Below are 22,327 nucleotides of genomic sequence, written 5' to 3'. Positions count from 1 at the left end.
CGTATTTCTCAGCCTCACCTCCCTCCCTTGCAGGGTGCTATAACGAAAAGAAATGGGAAAAAATCCACTGGTCTCCCCTGCACCAAATGCTAGAGGGAGTGACAAACACTGTCCAATAGTCATGCCTTGTGAGGGACTCGGGGCATCTGGCTGCTGCACCAGCCACTCTGGGGCATGGTTCAGTTGATCAAGGCCTAGCCAAATGAAGAGAGTAGTAGAAGCTCATGAGAGTCAGCAGCAGCTTGATGCTGTGAGGATAGTGTCTCCATCTGTTTGGGAAGGCTGGTGGGCAAGAGGAAGAAGGGCAAGACGTCATCTTGCTTGTGTGGGTTATAGAAGGTATGCAGTGAGCACAGGGAAAGGTAAGCAACTGAGTGCTATTCCAGTTCTCTGCACCCCACCCCCATTAGTATGCTGATGACATCCAGCTCTATCTAACCTTTTCACTATGATCCAGAGAGGTTGCGGATGTTGTGTACTGGTACTTCACAGCCATAAACGACTAGATGTGGGCAAATAAACCAAAACATAATTGGGCAAGACAGAGCTGCTGTTGGTGAGTAGGACTGCTGATTTGGCTTTGAGTTTTCAGCGTGCTTTAGAAGAGGCTGGACTCCCCTTAAAAGATCAAGGCTTGCAGTCTGGAAACACTCCCAGATCTAACCTTGACTTTGAATCCAGATCACAGCTGTGGCCAGGAGTGCATTGTCCAGTTTCAGCTGGTGCGCCAGTTGTGTCCTTTCCTGGAGAAAGCAAGTCTGGCCACAGTAAGCCATGCCTTAGTCACATGCCTTGAAACTGGACTGCTGTAATGCCCTCTGCCTTACAAGTCTGCCTTGCAGATGGTCCAAAAAATCCTTCAGGTGTAGAATACAGGGCCCTGGGGAATTTTTGAGGACCCACTAGTCAGAAAGCATTATGTCGACTGTGAACATGACTATCTACCAGTTTCCAGGTCCAAGGTGCTGATTTTGACCTTTACAATCCTCTTTTTTACATTCTGGCTACTGCCTTTGTTTTGATGGTGTACTTGCCTAAAATATATTCAGTCACTCCAGTTAGATTCAGCTAAGCTCTTCATCACAAAGGCCAGGTTCAGATGCTTATATCTCTGTTGCCAGACCAGCATGCTAACTAAAATATTCTCTCCGGCAGGCACACCGACATCATGCTCAGTACTATCTGAAGTGTTACAGCTTCAGACAGAGGACTGCCTTAAAAAAGATTAATAACCTGCCTGCCCATTATCTGACTAATAAAGATGATTAAAGAGAGCCGGGGTCTTTTTTCTCTTGCTTTTATTTAGAGGAAAGCAAGGAACTTGGGAATGTGTGTCTAGTACTGTCAGTTGTGCAACTGCTCAGTTAATTATCTTAATGAAGCACATTCTCAGCTCTGATTAGTGGAGGGAAAAATCAGTCATTAAGCTTTATTAGGCAAACCATTTGTCTCCACAGCTACCTAGTAGACAATTTTGAACACAGCACCCATCATGCTGACACCAGTCTTGAATATCTTTTAAAAAGATACACACTTCTTAAAATAATAATTCAAGGATACAAGGCAGACCTTTACGATGGGTGAACAATTTTTTAGATCATTAATTCTTTTATTTTAACCTTCAGATAGTAAATAAGTCAAATGTTAAGCCTCGCAACAATTGGTTTGACAACTGGTGCTTAATTAATTAGCTTTCCTGCCATTTCCAAGTTAATTGTGTATGCAGCTCTTAAAAAATGGAGGCTATAAAAGAAGCTAAAGGGGGGAACAGTCCAAAGCAAGGAATCACCACCAAAAATGTATGAAAATGTACCAAATAGATGTTGGTAGTAGTGCCTGAGGGGGGACATGATTGAGACATACAAAATTATGCATGGGAAGGATAAAGTGGATAAAGAGATGCTCTTTGCACTCTCACATAACACCAGAACCAGGGGACATCCACTAAAATTGAGTGTTGGGAGGGTTAGGACAGACAAAAGAAAATATTTCTTTACTCAGCGTGTGGTCGGTCTGTGGAACTCCTTGCCACAGGATGTGGTGCTGGCGTCTACCCTAGACGCCTTTAAAAGGGGATTGGACAAGTTTCTGGAGGAAAAATCCATTACGGGGTACAAGCCATGATGTGTATGCGCAACCTCCTGATTTTAGAAATGGGTTGTGTCAGAAGGCCAGATGCAAGGGAGGGCACCAGGATGAGGTCTCTTGTTATATGGTGTGCTCCCTGGGGCATTTGGTGGGCTGCTGTGAGATACAGACGCTGGACTAGATGGGCCATGGCCTGATCCAGCGGGGCTGTTCTTATGTTCTTATCTCTACTTAAAGTATATCAAGTAATAGGCTGGGGAAGAATCTCAGCCTGAGACCTCGGAAAGTTGCTGCAAATCAGAACATTGGACTAGTTACAGTTTGGTATAAAGCAGCCTTATGTGCACATTCACCCTAACCAAAGGGTAGCCAGAGAATTCACACGCCTGCATGTATATTGGACAAAAACAATCTATACTCTGTATGAAGGCAAGCCAAATTCTTTTCCCTAAATAAATTACGCAAACGTATAATTTACTATGCTTCCAAGGAGGGACAATGAGAAGTGCATGACCAGGAAGCTCAACCAACCACCAGATGCCCTGGTCCACTCACCCTGGTTTTCAAGAGGCCACTAGGCACTGCCCACATCTTCTTCACCTAGTTTCAGTGTCTTCAGGGTTGCTTTGTCTCAAAATGTGCATGAGAGCCGATTCACAAGATAAATTCTGCACTTGCAAAGCAACTGCAGGCTCACAAAATATACATGGTCCTGACTGACTACGTGGCCACAGAACTCTAGAGACAGTCATGCCACAAGATGGTATCCAGTACAGCCACCTCAGTTGGGCACTTTTAAATTCTCAGCCACCTAGGGCTTCAGATGCAGTTGGTGGGGGATGCATTTAAAAATAAACACCCACTTGTATCAGTGAACCTTTCTACCACATCCCATGTTTAAAACCTGCATTCACAAGGTTGTTCACACATTATGAATGGGAAAAAGCCAGAGTGGAAGCATTTGCTACCCTACTTGGCCTGCAAGAAAGACACAGAAGTGAATATCAAACTGCGCTGTACTTCATACTGAACTGCACCTAAGATTTACACAAAAACAGGCATGCTTTTGGTGGTTTACAAGACATCCCACAGATTCCCAGTGGCACAGGATAGGGAAAGGAGAAAGCCTAAAAACAAAATGAGATTGGAAAGAGAGGCAGCCAGTCTGTTGCACCAAATGCAGGAAAAACATATCTTGGGACACCTTACAGACTACAGTACACCCATTTATTGTGGGGTGAGAATCCGATGCAAGCACATACCTTATCAGATATATGGAATCTATTTCACAGCTGCAGACATGACAGCAAAGAGCATGAACACAGAGAGGAAGACTAACAGGAATGGTAGGGTCCAAAGGTACAGTAGCACTGCTTCATCGCGGACATCTGTATCCCCCACAGCTGTGCCTGCAGTTGCTTAGAAGCTGCCAAACAGTATAGGATGAAAAATTCTAGCAGACAAGCCCTGGGAGGCTCCTGATGGCAAACAACCTCAGGATACTTGCTGGCAGTAACCTGGTTACATTCTAGCTATTGTATCTGTGCCATGAAAGAGCGTAACAGCCCTCACAGCTCTGGGAAATTACTTCAGATGAAGAGTAAATAGCAATACCACAGAGGTTGTTTCTACCAGACAGTGTCCCATCACTCAGCAGGCCACTCTGTCAATCAAATGCAGCTGGGGTGGGGGAAATGCTGAAGGCTTAGCTCTGAGAAAGGGAAAGGAAGCACTGCGATTGCTCAGCTTGAACTTTCCATGCTATTAAGTGCCTGCAGTGACACACTCCAATGCTCTCACCTTGCCGAACAATAGAGAGCTTCTAGGGCATCATGATAAGATGGAAGCAGAGCTGGGTGTTCAGAGGTTGCAGAAGATGTGCAGACATTTGAAGGGAAACGTTGGAGGTTCCATTTCCACATTCCCTCTTCAAACCACTTTATTTCTGATATTTATATCCTTTCTTACTAGCATGTGATACCCAAGGCAGCTAACAAAAAATCTAACAGAACTGCAATAATAAAACAATCCAATAAATCATCATGGTAATTCATCTAAAAGGCAACACAGTGGTATGAAATCATACAGCAGAAACAACAGTTGAAGCAGCAGCAAAAGCCCACTGAAATAAATAAAATTTGGGGAAAAGAAAAAGGGAGCGTGGCCTTTGAGTCTCAGTTTTCTTACAGACAATCAGATTTTTATGACTAAGATAGGAAATCAAAATGACACACAATCTTCTGCTAAGTAAATTAACCCCAATGAAGAAGACACGCTGGGTCCTGCACTCAGTGCAAATCCTGATAAACGGTGAGGAAGTGGTGATAGAGGACAAATAAAACATAGACAAACTGGCAAGAAAAAGTCTGAAGGGGAACAGTGCTCCTAATTTAGTATATCAGAACCAAGAGTCCAGCCAACCTGAGCTATCGCTCCCAGAGAGGCCAGAGCACCCAGACACCATTCCAAAGACACTCATGGACTCACCAAAAGGTCACTGAGCACCCCAGGAGTACAAGACACCAATTACCACTCTGAAAGAAAGCACTCCTCCTTCTGCAATGGTGGGGCCTAACCAGGTCTTCAGGGCCAGACCAAACACACAGGAATCTTACTCTGCTCAAAAATTAGTCTCAGAGCTCTCCAAGGTCCTACAGTTCACGTCCAACCAACAAGCACTGCCCTTTGGATTACACAGGGCTGAATTTGCCCTCTCTGCCAGACTCTGTGATATCCAGCAGGCCCCAACTTGCTGTGGGCAAGAGAAGACAGTTCTGCAGAAGTGCAGAATACAGTACTGCATGCAGAGCTAGACAGGAGTTTTTTCTCTGCCTTATCAGGATACACTAAGAACAGGAACTGGCACCTTCTGCATGCAAAGTGGGTGGTCTGCCACTGAACAACAGCCCCACCTAATGGGTGGCCATCTCTTCAACACTTTTAGGGTTTGATTTCAAAAACTCTGTGATAAACAGAAAAGTCTGGCACAGTGGTTGGCCACTGTGGAAACTGGATGCTGGACTAGACGGAACATTGGTCTGATCCAGCAGGGCTCTTCTTGTCACTTAGCTTGTTCATCATACCTGGTAATACAGTGTGTTAGAGCACCCCCTCTAATTAAATGTAAATTAATTTTTCCCCCAGCCCCCAATACAGTGTCAGAGAGATGATGTGGCCCTCCTGCCAAAAACTTTGGACACCCCTGCTCTATGAAATAAAACTGAATAAACACAGACACACCCGACATTCTTTGAATTGCTACTAAATGTTGAGGGAAAGACACTCTGTGCATGCTTAGCAATAAACAATTATCCACTTCCTGCTAGATCCTCTTGGCAGGTGGTTAAAGGAAGTTAAAGCAGCACCCTGATTACTCTTCCAACAGGTTTATAGATATTAAACAGTGTTGCAGATAAGATAGAACCCTACAAGATTAGATACTCAGATCTATGAAGAAAGTTACATATAGGCATTAATTTTGATTAGATCTACCTTAATGAGGAAAATCAGCAACTGATTATTCCTTTTAATGTGCCTGCAGGGTGTCTGGACACCATTAGTAAGGTTTCCAAGAGTAGGAGTTTAATTTCACCAGAAGGCAATCTTTGCCACAGGGAAACAATTAGCTGGATGTACACCTTGAAGAATTGAGCTCCGTTAGACAGGGACCACTGATTTTCCAGGGCAAACTTTCCAGGATCTGGGACTTAGCATTACTAAGAGCTGCACCAAAGAGAATGTTCTGAATGTCTACTGTCCATAATTCCAATACATCACCAACCTCATCCCACCTTAAACCACACAACTGTCAGTTCTATCAAGCTCTTACAACACTTCTGAGAGATGTTCAGACCTTGACGAACCCCCTTCCTCTGGAATATCAACACTAGCAAGACCAAAAGAACTCTTGATTTACAGAACTAGGTAAAGATGTTCGGCTTTTGTTTCCTTTTGCAAACATGGTCTGCTCAAATTGAAGGAAAATTTGTTTTCTAGCACCTGCTAGACAGTAAAAAAAATGCCTTTTTAAAAACCATGTATACAGTATAATGAAATAGTATTAAGCTGCTGTGAAAAATAGGTAGCCTCTCATCAACTGTGATGAACTGGGTGAATTCTTCAACCAAGGCAGGACTGGGCAGCCATTACAATGTGCAGAACAGTAGCGTCTAGTCATGGAGACCACTACTTATTAATGTTTTAATGGCATCCCAGGATCTTGGACTCAAACCAGTATCACTTGTTAGTATAACACAATCCTGTCTGAAGATCGAAAGATGCTGAATGTCAGATTATTTTGAATGTGTATAGCCATGAAAACTAACCCTTAGCTGATATCAACAATCCTGAGTAATCTCAATGAATTAAACTAAAATACACTGATGAAAAATGCTTTGCTGCTACTGGACACTAACCTTGAAAATCAACCTTGAAAATCAACCTTGAAAATCATACACAACAGAAATTATGCAACAGCCTCACCATTTTTTATGTTTCCTTTTTTGAGATGAAAGCTAATGTCAGTATGTAACATCCTTATGTCAAAGCTTGAACTTTGGAAGGTTAGCAGTTAGAAGCAAAAAATAAATGCAAAAGAGATTTTTTGACGCGTTCACCTAACCTATAATTTTTATTTCATAGAGGATTAAAAGAAGGAGAAGAAAAGAAAGGTTTAATGGCTGACTATTAATAGATTTACAGAGAAAGAAACTATAAAACTTGGAGGAGGAGAGCTGCAAAACCAGGAGCTCTGTTTCCCTAGAATGAGAGAGTGCTGCATGAAATCAGTCTTCAAGGTATACTTTTAAATCTTCGAGGGAAAGGCAGCCACCTTGAAATAAAGTTTCGCCATGATACATGCTATAGGTCTGGAAGAAAGGAGGTAAAGAAACCTTCAGAACTAGGTTTCCATACTTCAGGGCTGAAAGTTGGGACAAGTTATTTTGAGCAGCTCAGGCTAGCAGCATCAGTTACTCCAAATTTCTTCGTTATAAAGCTGCATATGTGCAACTGGGAAAAATAATGGAATTCATAAAAATCACAACACAGTGCAGCCTCTTTGGTGGTCGACAAGTGCCATAGTGCCCTTTAAACAACATACCAATAATAAACTTGGCACTTATACAGCATGTTTCAAATGTTAATATATTCTAAGTACTTCTAGGTACTAATATATTCTAAGTACTAGCTACTGTGGAATAGCCAAAAGAAACTAACACCCCAATCTTATCCTGTGCCGAAGCAGGCAAATTGGCTGGCCTGCATTGTATCCAGTACAGGTTTGGGGCTGGCTGCAGTGCAAACTGGGGCAAGGAAATTATATATGTATAGGTAGCATCTATGTCACTGGTGCACAGCATAGCACAGCACTGGCGCTGAGCCACCTCCAGCTCTGGACTGACATTGAGGGCCACAAATGTGCTTTTTGGAGTGCCAGCGGTACGAGATCAGGACTGGGCTCTGAGGCATTTGGTGAGCCACTGTGAGACACAGGAAGCTGGACTAGATGGACCTATGGTCTGATCCAGTTGGGCTCTTCTTATGTTCCATCAACAGCCAATACTGCAAAACAAGGTGGAGTTTGTATAAGTAGCATCTATGTCACAGGTGCACAGCACAGCACCTTAAAGAGTAGCTGATGAGGTATTAAGAATAGTTCATGTCCCATTCTGCACGGCGGATTTATAATGTATCTCCCCCACCCCACCCCAAGTGTGAAAAAGTAAGACAACAGGAAGTGATGCGATATACTTTGGATGATTGTATGGATGATTGATCTGTGGGGGGGGGGGAAACAAACAAAAACTACTATGCTGCTATAGGTGCTTTGAAACTTTAGGTGTGAGCACATACCTTTAACGTATGGCTATAAGCTCTGTCAAATCTATTGCTGGGATTGTCATTATATCATCACAGTAATAAACTAATTAGATTTGCCATCTACATATTCTCACAGGCCAAAATGATTGATCCTCAACATTCCCACTGGGGACTGAAGTGGTCCATGCCTTGGTGACATCAAGATGTGACTGACGTAACATGTTCTACACGGGACTGCCCTTGAAGACTTTTGAGAAAGTTCAGTAAGTGCAGAATGCAGCAGCCCAAGAGGTTTCCGAGGTTCAACAATTTTCCTTTGTTGGACCATTGCTCCTGCAGCTGCACTGGCTGCCAGTTAATTTCCTGGGCACAATTCAAAGTGCTGGTTTTTACCTTTAGCCTTTTTTTACTTTTGAATCCCTTTATGCCTTGGGGCCAGACAACCCAAGGAACCACCTTCTTCTATATGCACCTGATGTTCTTATCCCCTGGAGTCATCTGAGGGGGGGGGGTCCTTCTGCAAGCACCACTTCTAGCTGAAGCCCGGCTAACAGAAGCAAAGAGCAGGAGGTTCTGTAAGGCAGCACCACTGTTGTGGAAGAGCTATGCCCTCCCTGCTAGCTAGGCAGCTAAACACTTTCCTCTTTAATTTAGTCTTTCCTTTTTAATTCTGCTGGTTTGTTTATTTTGGGCTGTTTTGTGGGATGTTAAATATCTTTACGTCAAAGGTGATTGTTTTTACCTTTTTGTTCTGCTGTTATTGTGATTTTATGGACTTTGTAAGCCAATTTGGGCAGCAAGGGGCAGGGTGGGGAGAGGCGAGATATAAATATTTCAGACGAATTACTACCACTGCTAACTGCTGTTTCTACAATGTGCTAGGAGCTGTACAACACACATACAAGCTTGTACAAAACACAGCAGCCTGTTTAAAATATTATTTTGAATACAAAGAGAACCCAATTACAAGGACCTAACACAAAATAATTACTCACTTTATACAAGCATACTGGTACCATGAGAATATAGTAAGGAAATTTTTCTTAACAACAACATTTTATGTCCCATCAGGATTGCAGTTCTTTCTTAGACAGCTTTTCTTTTAAAAACCAAAACTTAAGGAAATTGCTCTGCCAAGGGAGCTCTGAAAGAGCCCATCACTTAAACCCAGCGTTTGGGTGGACACAGTTCAAATAAGAGTTTTTCTTTTTTACATTCCTGACATCTTTCCTGAACTATCTTCAAATGTTTCCATGGAAAGAAAACACCATCAAAAGCTTTGCATTCAATTTTTTTTTTACCTTGCACTTTATTTTATTCCAGAGACCCACATTTTGCATAAAACTTTTTTAGCAAAAGCACCACTGGGGGGGGGGGGGGTCAGTATTCAAACCATTTTATAAGCACATACAAGCCCCAGAAACCTTCTCCTGGCTCTACTTCCCCAGCACGGCCATAATCCTCAGGGATAAACCCCACCAATTCATCTGCCTGTTAATTAGCACTTATTGCCTGCCACATGTAAAAACAAGCGACATTCCAACAACCACTGAACTCATCTGCAGTCAGAATGCATTTTTATCACCGTATCAGCCACCGCCACTGCCAGGTCTGACAACAGCAGAACACGGCTTGGCAGAGTGCCTCAAATTACTGCCGACTAAAAGCACTTTAAACCATCCTCCTGGAGCTTGACATGACAAATAAAGCAATGATTCATAACTGAATTACAGCGAGGCTCTCTGGAAGGCAATGAACGCGCTGTTGAGAAGAACAGCTCAGCTGTTCCTTCACAAAGCCAAAAGGGAAAAGGAATCGAAGGATGTTCCACTGACAAGACAAGAGATGCTAGTCTGGGAAGAAGGAAACGCTCAGCTAAGGGAGGCCTTGCAGGAAACCAGAGGGGGAGAACATACACTGCTGCAGGAGCAACACTCTTCCATCGTACTTCATTATCCTGATGAACCTTTGAATCACATGGCTGAGAGCAGTGCACTTAATTATGTTGTGGGGGAGGCTAGTGTACCTCCTGATCTGGCACTCTGGAGCCATCCCCACTCTCATGCACTGGTTGCTCACTGGTGGCTGCCAGCACCACATTCCTGGTCAATATGTTGTCGTACAACACATGCACTATAAGGAAACACAGCAGCCAGAACTGGGGCAAGTGACAGGAAAGGGGTAAAAGCACAGTGGGCCTAGTACAGCCCCATGGGCTCCCTACTGAAAAGAGTAAAGCATTATCCAGAGGTTTGGGCTAAACTGTCAGCAATATGCAGATGATACTCAGCTCTGTGTTTCATTTCGATCTGAAGGTTCCAGAGAGATGGTGGAAATTTTGAATAGTGCTTAGAAGTGGTTTTGGTTTTGGAGAGGATGAACATGCTGAAACTCAGTCTAGACAAGATAGAGGAGGTACAGTTGAGGGGAAGACTGCCAATCCAGATGGTGTACAACCTCCCCTAGATGGAGTTATATTCCACCTGAAGTAACTGCCTGGGCTTACTTCTAGATCTGGCACTAACCACGGACAACCAAGTCTCAACAGTTGCTTGGAGCACACTTTCATGTGCAAATCATTTCCAAGTTAATTACCACAATGAGCTACATGTGGGGCTGCCTTTGAAGGTCATTTGGAAATTTTGGTTGGTCCCTGTGTCAGACTGTTTAGCAAGGGTACCATGACAACACATATTTCATCAATACTATGCCAACTACAATGGCAATCTGTTTCTGGGCACCACACAAAAGTGCTGGAGTTGACCAGTAAGGTCAGCCCAATGCCTAAGGTAGTGTGCCAAATGCTACCCCCTCACGCATCTGCTGATGTGACAACCTCTGCTCCTCTCACTCCTTGAATTGGAAAGGGAAAAGAAGAGAGTGCGGATGGCAGGAACAGTAGTTGCAGCAACTGCAAGATGGCAGACAGGGGTGGGCATCTCCCCCACCAACCAGCTACCTCTTCAGGCCCAGAACAAACATGCAAAACACCATGTGGAAATGGGCATTTTCCACAGAATAATTGCATGTTTGGATACAAAACCCAGGTGGGTTTCCTTATCATGAGATATCAGGGAGTCTTTCCCCCCCCCACACACACACACACTTTTTATTAAGTGAGTTTTGTTCATATGCTAGGAAAATGCATGCAGTTGTCGATATTTGTGAATTCTGAATCCTCAGAGGTTGTGAGACGGCACCCTAGACATGTACCTGGCAGCACACTCCTTTCCCTTGTTTTCAGCCATCTCCATCCTCTTGCTTGAGGTATGTAGGAGAGACAATAGCACAAGTAACTTTTGCTTGATCTTTTTCTCTGTGGATCTGATGAGATGGGGGGACTGGAGTGGGAATCCCTCAGTCTTTGTATGTTGGATACTTCTGAGCAGTGCCTCCCTAAGGGCAGGAATTACACTGCAGACCCTTGCACCACCTGCCTATCAAAAATGGCATCAAGTGAATGAATGGGTCAATTCCGTAACATTTAGTAAAGGTGTGTATAGATTTATAGTTTGCAACATGTCCTATCTAGGCTTGTTTCCCCGACAAGGTTCTGAAAAAGTTACAGAATAAAACGTTGGACTTTAACAACATGGATTTTAATCCTTTGACACAAGCATGGTCTTCTCCCCTGGATAAGTTAAATTGTTGAATTATTGCTGGCCATGAAAATCTACAGAAAAACATCCCCTACTGTTTACTGTTCTTGCAAACAGCAACCCTACACGAATTGGCCTAACTCACCTTGCAAGCCTCTTAAGACAGCAGCTATCTCCTCTTCCATCAAGTGAATTCCACCAATTGTGGAAAGAAAGGCTCTGTCTGGAATATCTCACCAACTGATTTCACTGAGTAAACCTCAGCTCCAGTACAAGTTTTTTAAAAAAAACTTTACACCCCACCCTTCTTCTTTAGTTGTTTTATCTGAGGGAAGGAGAAAACTTCAGATAATTCTCAGTACTACCACCTTCTAGGGGAACCAGGAGGGCAGAGTCCCCACAATCACTTGACCACAAGCCATTCTCCAACTGAAGACTAGTAACATTGGTGCTGTTAGAGTGTTAGTCTAGGACCAGAAAAACTCACGTTCAAGTCTCTGCTCAGCCATGAAGCTTACTGGGTGTATTTAGGCCAGGATACTCTCTCTGCCTAGCCTACTCCACAAGGTTGTTGTGAGGATAAAAGTACATCTCCTTGGGTTCTTTGAGGGAAGGGTGGTATATAAATGTAGGGGGGAATGCAAGTCACATGCATTTTTCCTTTTTTGTAAATCACTTTGAGAACTTATTCAGCTGAACAGTGGCTAATGCATTTGTAAAAAACAACAAAAAAGATGAATAAATTTGAAATATCCAAACTACAAAACAAACACAATAAGTAAAAGGAAGGGTACAGGGAGAAAAATTTCTCTACATTCACTTTTTCTATACCATGTGTAATACATTGCACAAAACCTCTCCATTCGTCACATGCCAACTCAAGAGACCTAAGTAAGCCCCAGAGCAGAAATGGTAGATTCAATAAAACAGAACCCGTCATGGCAGTGATAAATTTTCCACACCGTACTATAGCGGAGAGGGCACTTCACACAAGGCAAGGTTCAGAATACATCAATAAAGGTCACTGCACATTTTCCTATAGCACTATCTTCATGAGATGCCCTTATAATTTGGGGCATAATCCAATGTTGCCTAGTCAAGGCCTTAAATGGCATGGGACCTGAATATTTGAAAGACCATCTCTCCCCACATAAATCTGCCTGCCCCCTAAGTCATCGTGAGTTCCTCTTGCAGGTGTCATCCACATCTTGAAAGAGCCTTCTCTGTTACAGCCCCCAATTTGTGCTCTTCCACAGAAGAGCAGAACAGCGGCACTTTGTCAGTATCCCACAGAAACACTGAAACAGTTATGGTTCATCAAACTTTTGATAGATTGGCTGTTAGTGTGCTGCTGTTTTATTTTCTTCTATTTGATTGTTTATTGTATGTATTAATTATAATTTTAAGCTACCTTGGGTCTTAAAACTAGGAGAAGAAAGGCAAGGTTTTTAAAGATAAAATCATCATGATAATAAACCCTAATGTTGAGTCAGTTGTGCTAGCTAGATCCTTTTCTTGTTCAGGTTGCTTTCTTTCTCAGCCTTTGTCAGCATCGTGCTGTCTGCTCCTCCCGCTTGTCTTTCTGCATCTCTAGTCAATTCCGAATGCCTCCAAGCTCCCCTCTCTCTCTGCCGTTACGATGATCACATCACTTCTCATCAACTTCAAGCTTCTTCACCTTACATTTGAGCCTATTCATCACTGTGTCCCTTTTTTCCACTGACATCCCTTTTTTCCAATTCATCCACTGACAGCACACCCACCCCCGTCTAACACACTTGTCTTTTTCCTGTCTACCAAACTGATACACACATGTGCTTGAAGCATCCTTCCCATCAGGCCTCCTCCAGATCCATCCTTAAGCATCCCTCAAGTTCACACTTTAATCAAGCCTATCCTAACCCATTCTAGTCTGCCTGATCTGCTTTTCTGCAGCCCCTTAATCATCGATCTCTACTCACTATCCATCTCTGACCTCTCCCTCTTCTTCTATCCTAATATAAATTGTAAGGATCACTTCACACATTAAGGGGCATAATTAAAATTCTTGTCCATATCTAAAAATCCAACATGAACACACAAAACACATATATGCGAGTTACACATTCCAAACAACTGCAGTTAGCAATATTTTCCCAAGGCAGAAAACATTCACTTAATACTGCATAATGTGCAAAGATCTAGTTACTTGTACAGTGCCAAACACACTACCGGTGAATGTCGCTTAGCAACACTCCAAACAGCGACAAATTGCATATGCAACAATCCATCATTGATCCCTGTTTCCCCTCCAAGTCTCCAGAGGTGAGGGGAGCTATGCTTTTCTGGGGAGGCTTTTCTGAGCCCCACAGAGGTCACACATGTCTGCCCACGGCCTCTACGGGGCTCATAATGGCTGAAAAATCATTACTACGCCTGGAGGGCTTCCCTGGGTCTCAGAATGGCTTATAAGGCAAAAAAAAAAGTCACTTTCCATTTCCCTTTGGAAACTGGAAGTTGCAATTTTTTGGTCTTCTCAGCCATTCTGAGCCCCACAGAGGCTGCAGGTGTATAGTCGTGCGCCAGTTAACCGTGATCCCCGTTGTCAAGCAGCGCTTGACACAATCTGAAATGTCTGCAGGGAAGGGGAATGCTCCACTCTGTCTGAGCCTCCCAGAGGCAGCGCATGTCTGAGTGAGCGACTGAGTGAAAATGCGCCTCTCGCGTGACTTCCAGTTTCACAGAGTAAGCCAGAAATTGCACAAGAGGCACAATTTCCTTCAGTCTGAGCCTTGCAGAGGCAGCACTTGGACGTGTACTGCCTCTGGGAGGCTCAAACAATCCTCCAGAGGGTTGGGGTGTGTGCCCCAGACGACCACGTGACTACATGTGGTTGTTTTGTATGCGATCCAGGTGTAAGCCAGTAGGTCGCTAAGGGGCACATACCTGTATATTCAAAATTATCTTGAAAATCCTATACAGCTGAAAAATACACAGTCTTTTTGAAAATTACAAGAGGCACATGGGAACTGAGAATGACTGAAGGAACAGCAACCTCATTCTCAGGCTCCTTCCAGGGCATGTATTCAGTAAGTAGAATGGTGAGCAGAACTGCCTACACTAAATTGTTTTTCCTCTTTTTTATTTTTATTTTTTTGCAGAACGCATGTCATTGAATTTGTGCAAGTAAAGTCTGTATAAGATGCGGGCCAACAGTTTTCTGAAATATTTGTCTTTTATTTGTCTTTCATATTTATCTACCTCCTTCCCTTCAAAGACCTCAAGGTAGAGTACATGGCTCCTCCCTCTACTTTCATCCTTACAAGCACCCTGCCTGTGAAGTAGGTCAGGTTGATAGGTGGTCACTGGCCTAAGATCATCCAGTAAACTACACCAGATTGACTTTCAAATGCCCAGATATGGCTTCCAGATTATACATGAAGGCTAGATAGCAGCATATTCACAAGCTTAGTGGGTATAGTATGTAAAGCCAAGTAGTACTACACAATTAGAAATGTGCCCCAGGCATAAAATGAACCATTTTGGCAGTTGCATCACATCATGCCTTCTGAAACGGGCATATTCAGACACAGTATCTTACAACAGCACTGACAAAACCACAAAGACACAACATTCAGTGGTCCAGTCAGCCAGTCTTATAGTCTGGGCCCGAGAATATATAGGCAGACTCAAAAGAAACAGGAATATCAGTTGCACACAGCCCTCAACACCTATGAAGAGATCTACAGGAGCTTCCCACAAGGCTGCACAATCTTTTCCTGCATTGTTCACTTTACTGCTCTGCTCTGGCAAGCGGTATTTAATGCTCCACCTTACCTTGACTTCATTTTCCCAAACTTGAGCATAAGGTCATCTCACTTGGGCGGTGCATCTCAGTTGGCTCGCCCATGTAAGCTGTCTAAAATTTAAATTAGGACTTGCCAAGAAAGCTGAAAACTTAATTTGCCTCTTACTAAATAACAAAGGCTCATTCCTCTGACCCACAGCATTTATGGGGCACATCTGAATGAGGCATTTAATCACAATAATTTGTACTGGGCTTGGAAACTTTCATGACAGCATGGCTTAATCAAGAGAAAAAGAGTGACAAGAGCAGCCATGGGTGCCTCAAAATCCTGCTCTAAGACTGACTGAAGATTTTATTTAGACAATTCCATGTTGTCTCATGGACTACTCTGAAGTAAACCAGACTGCAACCTAGGTATCTATTTACCTAGTCACAAAGAACAGGGGGGAAACAGGAAGTGTTTATGGGTTAAGAAGAGCTAGCCTATTAACTAAATTTCTCTATTCAAAAGCATTTCAAAGAAACCCAGGTACATCAAGCAACTATGTATTCTGCTACAAAATTGTTGGCAGGCTGTACACAGAGAACATGCACTTACCAGAACAAACAAGGTTGGCACCCCAGGAAAAAGCAGTAAATTATACATCAGAAGCGAGAGCCGCTATTTCCATTTGGGTTTTTGAAGGCAGAGCTATGTAGGACATACACAGTTGGAAGGCACCACGCAAAAGCAAGTACAAGTGAGTGAACCTTTTGTTCTCATCTCATCCCAGCCACTTAAGGATTTGCCAGTGCTGAAAATGCTGCAGTATTTTTGCAGGAAAAAAAACAAAAAAACAGTAAACTGGTAATCCACCAGGATCTGTTCAATGAAGTCCTTTTCACGTTCTTATTTTGCACAAAATTTCAAGAGATATTTAGGCAGTCCTTAGTTTAGATATGGTCCTGCTCCTCATACAACCCTTGCAACATTCCTCAGGAAAAAGTTAAAGCTGATGAATTGCAACCCACACCATGGAAGGATTTAGACCAGGGGTGTCAAACATAAGGCCGAGGGGCCAGATGCGGCCCCCGGAAGCTTTATATCTGGCCCCCAGGCTCTTAGCTGCTAAAGTGTTACAGCTGAAAAGGTGGCCCACATGAAAATTGGGCTTTCCCAAATCTTAAAATATGATCAAGATTTGCGCACTTTCTCTTCTGTCATTTGCAGTTAATGAGTTTCTATATGAGAACAGGGTCTAATTTCTGGCCATTAGCTGCTTAATGATGTCACTTTCTGCTTAATGACATCACTTCTGGCCCTCAGCTGGAGCCCTGAATACTAACTTCAGCCCTCTGTATGAAATGAGTTTGACACCCCTGATTTAGACCATGGGGCTTTAGAGAGTTTGGTTATGCACAGAGTGCCAGCCACCAGGTCATGCGATTCACAGAGGCTAGTAGCAAGATTTTAAGGACAAACAGATGAGCTAAGCCAACTTCATTTACCTTACAGAGCTAAAAGGAAAAAGACAGTGGAACCTTTTTCCAGGGTCACAGAGTCATTCTTGGAATTTTAGGGTCCCATGCTCAGTCCCTCTACTTATAGGCTTGGCCCCCACAGATATCAGAGGGCTGACATTTTCAGGATGGACTTATAGCTGCACCAACTGCACTCTAGAAAAATAGAACTGAATATTTTCTGTCCAGCCAGGTTAATAACTTTTAGCATCCCAAACACAGGGTGGTGTTCTCCCCTTCCCCCAACTTCTTTCAAGTAACATGTTGTATCAGCTTCAAGATTCCAGGGTTTAAATTCACTGGTCTCTAGCCCACTCCACCAACATTTTCTTTTCCATGTTGTCTTTGCACAATGTAAGCTGCTGTCAGATTAACTTCTAAATGTGAAGGCTCTTGCCACCCAACCATCTCTTACTACAAGTAAAATAAATTTACATCATACCGTGTACCACAATGCCAAATGTATGTTAAGTACCTAAGAAATAACAAACCTTAACAAAGTCCTTCAAAGTCCTTTTTATTGTAGGTTTTAGGGTCTGGAAAGAAAGTCAGGTAAAATCTCACATACACAAAATCTCTCAAGTAAAGTGCAAAGGTTGGTACCTTTTATAGATCAGTATATCTTCCAGCTGAAAACCGTTCCAAACGTATTCTGTCTATGTATTCCGTCTGACAGGTGGGGTCTTCACAGCATTCCACAGTTCTAAATCGGTAACAAAAAAGGTCATAAGCAACAAAAAGAAAGGTAAAGAAAACCCATAAGTTGCTGCAAGATGTAGCTCAATGAAAAGGGAAGCTTAAATAGAAAAGTCTGAATAAGAGAAAAAAACAAATCCATGAAGAATCAAAGTCTTATCTAGCTACCTGCCTGGGAACATAACAAAACTGACCATTATGAAAAGGGTTACATCCCTTTATCTTAGACTTGCAACAGGCAAAAAAGTTGGCAAGACTTCAGTGTTTTTAACAGCTATGTCATCAGGAGGTGACGCTTTTCCCATTGCCACTGAAGTTTACTTTTCATGCAACTGTTAGAGGCAAGGGAATCTTTCCAGGAGAAAAATCCCAGACACTCCACTCATTTACAAGAAAACTTCTATCAACGAATAATAGAGCAAACAGTCCAATTAACATAGGCACATCCCCTCCTGCAAAGCACAACCAAATCACATTTTATTTCTGCAAATCCCTAATGATATTACACCAATTGTCACAGGCCAAGATAGTCAGTGTCACCGTGGCTGCAAGTGAAATTAACAAAATTGATTCTATATAAATCACACAGTTCCCAATTTCTCCCAGTTAACAGCATTATCCTCCCACTTGTTTCTACAGTTTTGTGGGCAAGTTTGCAGTTTCCAAATTGGAGCTGGTGGTCAAAATGGCATGAAGGTTTTGGGGAACAGGATAGGACCAAGAAGCAAGTCCTAAAAATCACAGTATATTGATGGATCCTACTAGGCAAAGATTTAAGGACTGCTATCTTAATTTCCCATTAAATGACTTCATAGAAGCTGCTGCTGCAGCTTAAATAGTAGGGCACAAATATTTACAATCAGTTTTGTCACATCTTCCAGAAAACAAAAATCTATACGGTATAAATAACTTTACTTAAAACTTTATTTTTCCCCGAAGACCACTGGAAAGAGGAAAACACTTTAGTAAAGGAGCCTTTTCAGACATCATCAGGTAGCAGCCTGCTCAAGATCATCTGCTTTTGAGTCTATTTCTATTTCCAATCTTGCAGCTTTAAAACAGTTATTAACACTAACCACTGAACAACACATAATCCAAACATTTCCCCATAAAATGGATAATACAGTCTGGTCACATCTTACCCAAGGATTAGGCTCTGAGTCAATGCATAAGGGGAAGATCATGTATAGTCTAAATGACTTTAAATCTGAAAAATATGTCCTGTAGTAAAAGTAAAGTAAAATCACACAACAAGAGGCATGGAAATTAGATGACTGAGGGAACAGCAGATTCATTCCCCCATCTCACACTCACTCTGGGGCACATACAATACTTGGTGAGTGGCAGGGCGGTGAACTATCTAAACTTGCTGTTCTTTTTTTGTTGTTGCCGAATGTGAATACTTAAATTCATGCAAGTATAAATGTACATATAATGCAACTTGAAACAAAATGCTTTGAGAGATCTCAGCTACTGAAGAGAGGTTAAAATAAAGCAATAGAAATAGAAGCACAGCTGGGGTATGTGTTAAATTAACCCAGCAATAATATATTGTGACTCACCACTGAAATGCAATTCCCCAGCAACTGCATCACCCAGTCTTTAATAACCTTTATGAGATGCTGGCACTTCCAGAACCAGAGTTTGGGAAATTGATATCAATCTGTGTTTTGATTTCTGAACTTTTTTAGGTTGTGAAATTTGTATTTCAAAAAAATTTAAAAGGAATGCAATATTTTTCTCCCAGATAATAATAATAATAATAATAATAATAATAATAATAATAATAATAATAATAATAATAATAATAATAATAAAACTTTATTTATATCCCGCCCTTCTCCCCAAAGGGACCCAGGGCGGCTAAGAAGAATAAGTCAATTGTATGCAACAAGGAAAACACAAAGCCTAATTCTCAATTCTTATCCAGACATTACCCTCTAAGAAGGCCAAACAAGAAAAAGTAGTGTGGGCAATGTTTGGCTTTAGTGAGAGAAGGCCTTACAATTAAAATAGAGTTAGAAAATTTGATTTCATTACTGGAAGTTCAAAACGAAGGCAGTGAAGAAAACATGGCAATGCTTGAGGGTTGTGAATAAGCATACAGCTCTCCTGCTTACCTCACAGACAGTTCAGAGACCTCTCAAATTCAAAGCAGCACTGCCCCCACCAACAAACAGTCTTTCCAAGGTGAAAAGCACAATGTCCAGCAAGGTCTGAGCAAACAGTGTCTCATTAACCTCTGCCAGTTCTCAGCATCTTTCCCTTTCGGCACCAAGTTGCATCTCTAATTTCCAGAAAGTCATCTAAAAGTATTGAATTTCATTTTATTAAGTTCATCTCAGACATGCACAAAGCCATGTTGAGGACAACTGAGGAGACAGGCACACTTTCCAGTCTTTCAGAACAAGCACCATGAAGTTGAAAGAACAGCCATTAACAAAAGACTAAATGGACAGACTTTCGATCTAGTTCAGGACAAAGGGGCCACCAAGTCCAATTCTAAGTGAGTAAGAGAGGAAGTATATGTGAGAAATTATGGAGCAACAAGCAACCTGTCCTTCTCCCCTCCTTCCTGAGGCCCAAATATTACATTCTGTGTTTTATAGCCTGTCTTACCTCAAGCACTCAGGGTGAATTACAGTAATAGAGAGAAAGCATTCAAAAGACAGAGTAAGAGAAGGGAACACATGAATAAGAGATCCATTTGCCTACAGCAGCCTACAGCCTACAGCCTGGGGGCCATTTGCGGCTATCAGGGACACCCCCAATCCGGCCCATGGGGAGCCTCCAGTCTCCAATGAGCCTCTGGCCCACCAGAGACCTGCTGGAGCTTGCGCTAGCCCAACACAACTGCTCTCAGCACAACAGTCAACTATTTGATCTCTCATGCAAGCTGTGGACCAAAGGCTCCCTCCGCTGCTTGCTGTTTCACACCTGTGAAGCAGCAACGGCAGCAAAGGAAAGGTCAGTCTTGCATTGCACATGGACTTTCATAGGCCTTGACCTATCTCAAGACCTTCATTCATTCATATGTTCCATCTCTAATATATTCATTTCTGTAAATTTATGTAAATTTATTCAAATTTTAAATGTAAATTAATTATTTCCCAGCCCCCAACACAGTGTCAGAGAGATGATGTGGACCTCCTGCCAAAAAGTTTGGACAACCCTGGCCTACAGGCAGCAAGAAGCTTCCAGAGCAGGAATGGTCAACTGATTTGCAACTTTTTGGTACCACTTCCATGCAGTTAGAAACTTAACTACAATTAGACATCTAACAAGCCTGTGAATTTAGGATGACTTTGAATATTCGTATTTGTACACGCATGAAAATTCCAAATTTCTGGTGTACCATCTGACCCACAAGCTGTACTAACAGTTTAATTCAAAAGGAGAGATGCACAGGATCCCCACCGGAATTCAAATATTTAAGTCATCTTAATTCCCAGTATCACCAATTCATTATTGCATCCAAAAGTCCTCAAGAAACCAGCCCTTCATTTCTTCCATATGCCTCTGCCATCCACACTTCTGGTCTGGGGACTCCTGTATGAGAAAGTGAGGGCAAGTCAAGGAGGACAAGGAGTCCTGTATGAGACAGTGAGGGCTCTTTCTTCAGGGTTTCTAAGAGAGAGGAAAGGTGGTAGTTGGTGGAGTTCTGCACAGGGGCTGTTGGGCATTCATTGTAAGAGTAAGCAGCTAGAGCATTACTGGTATAGTGGGAGCGGTGAAGCAAGATCAGATGTAGCAAAAGTAGCAGGACCTGTGGGATAACAGTGAGGGGAGAGGAGTAGCAACAGCAGTGCCATGCTTGCAATTCTTGATCATGTGAAGACTGCAATAGGCAACTTCAGGTAGTTTTCACAACTCTGGTCATCCACGCTCTGGGTGATACCGACTTGGCCAATTCTAGACATGTCTCAACCTCAGATAAGGTTGGGAAAATAGTTAAGAATTGTCTTGCTGGATCAGACCAAGGTCCATCTATGCTCAGCATCCTGTTTCCAAGAGCAGCCAACCAAATGACCCAAACAGGGAAGCTCACAAACAGACACAGCAGTGACTGTGCCAAGGTCTCAAAATGTCAATGCATGTGGCAAAAGATGCAGCATCCATGAGATTTCTTCATCAGCTCCTGGGAGAGGGAACAACAGTGAAACTGGCATGGCTGTTAAGGAACCTTGCAATTAAACATCAGGAGTTACTTGCCTGTTACATTTTACTTTTGTTAGTAATTTATGACACATCAGATAATTCTCTTCCCATTTATAAATATTTTCCTGCTTGGTTCAAGGGGTATGTGAACTCAGGCTACCAATACTAAATGCAGGTCATCCTATATGTGCCTTCTGTGATATTAGGAAGCTGCCACTGGCTTTCCAGTCAGCACTGTTTTCCTTAAACAGGCTTAGATGTAGGGGAACTTATACCTTAAGGGCACTGTTCCACTGATTCCCACCTTGTCTGCATTGGCAGCAGTATAGTTTGCTTACAGGCAGAATATAACTTATACAAAATTTACATTACATTTTACTTGTGTTTTTTTTGAGGGGGGGGAGGTGGGAAGTGTGCAATTAAATGAGTCTTTGACTTGCAGCTGTGAACAATTATTGGGAGCCAGAGATGTGTACTTTTCCCACAGATACTGCCTGTCAAAATTTATAGCTGGAAGAAGCAGGCTGGCATGTTGGGGAGGGACTTATGAAAAGACATTTCCCTGAAGCTTTCTGAGAGAAGAAAGGGTGCATTAAGGACCAAAAAAACCCAATCAAAACCCATCATACAAAGGGCCAGAAACTACACATTAACAGAGACAAATGTCTTATTTTACAGA

The 22,327-nt window shown here is 42.5% G+C and overlaps 1 protein-coding gene across 4 annotated transcripts in view; it reads right to left on the bottom strand.

The window, feature by feature from the left end:
- Positions 1–22,327, bottom strand: part of FAM168A (family with sequence similarity 168 member A) — a 148,514-nt gene that overhangs the window by 102,220 nt on the left and 23,967 nt on the right. For all 4 annotated transcript variants that reach the window (XM_066620004.1, XM_066620003.1, XM_066620005.1 and 1 more), the window contains exon 2: positions 17,398–17,497. The gene's annotated coding sequence lies outside the window, so the exon portion shown is untranslated. The remainder of the gene's footprint in view (positions 1–17,397; positions 17,498–22,327) is intronic.

The sequence above is a fragment of the Tiliqua scincoides genome, chromosome 3, assembly GCF_035046505.1.
Source record: "Tiliqua scincoides isolate rTilSci1 chromosome 3, rTilSci1.hap2, whole genome shotgun sequence".
NCBI classification, from domain to species: domain Eukaryota; kingdom Metazoa; phylum Chordata; class Lepidosauria; order Squamata; family Scincidae; genus Tiliqua; species Tiliqua scincoides.
This window is presented reverse-complemented; position numbering and strand designations above follow the sequence as displayed.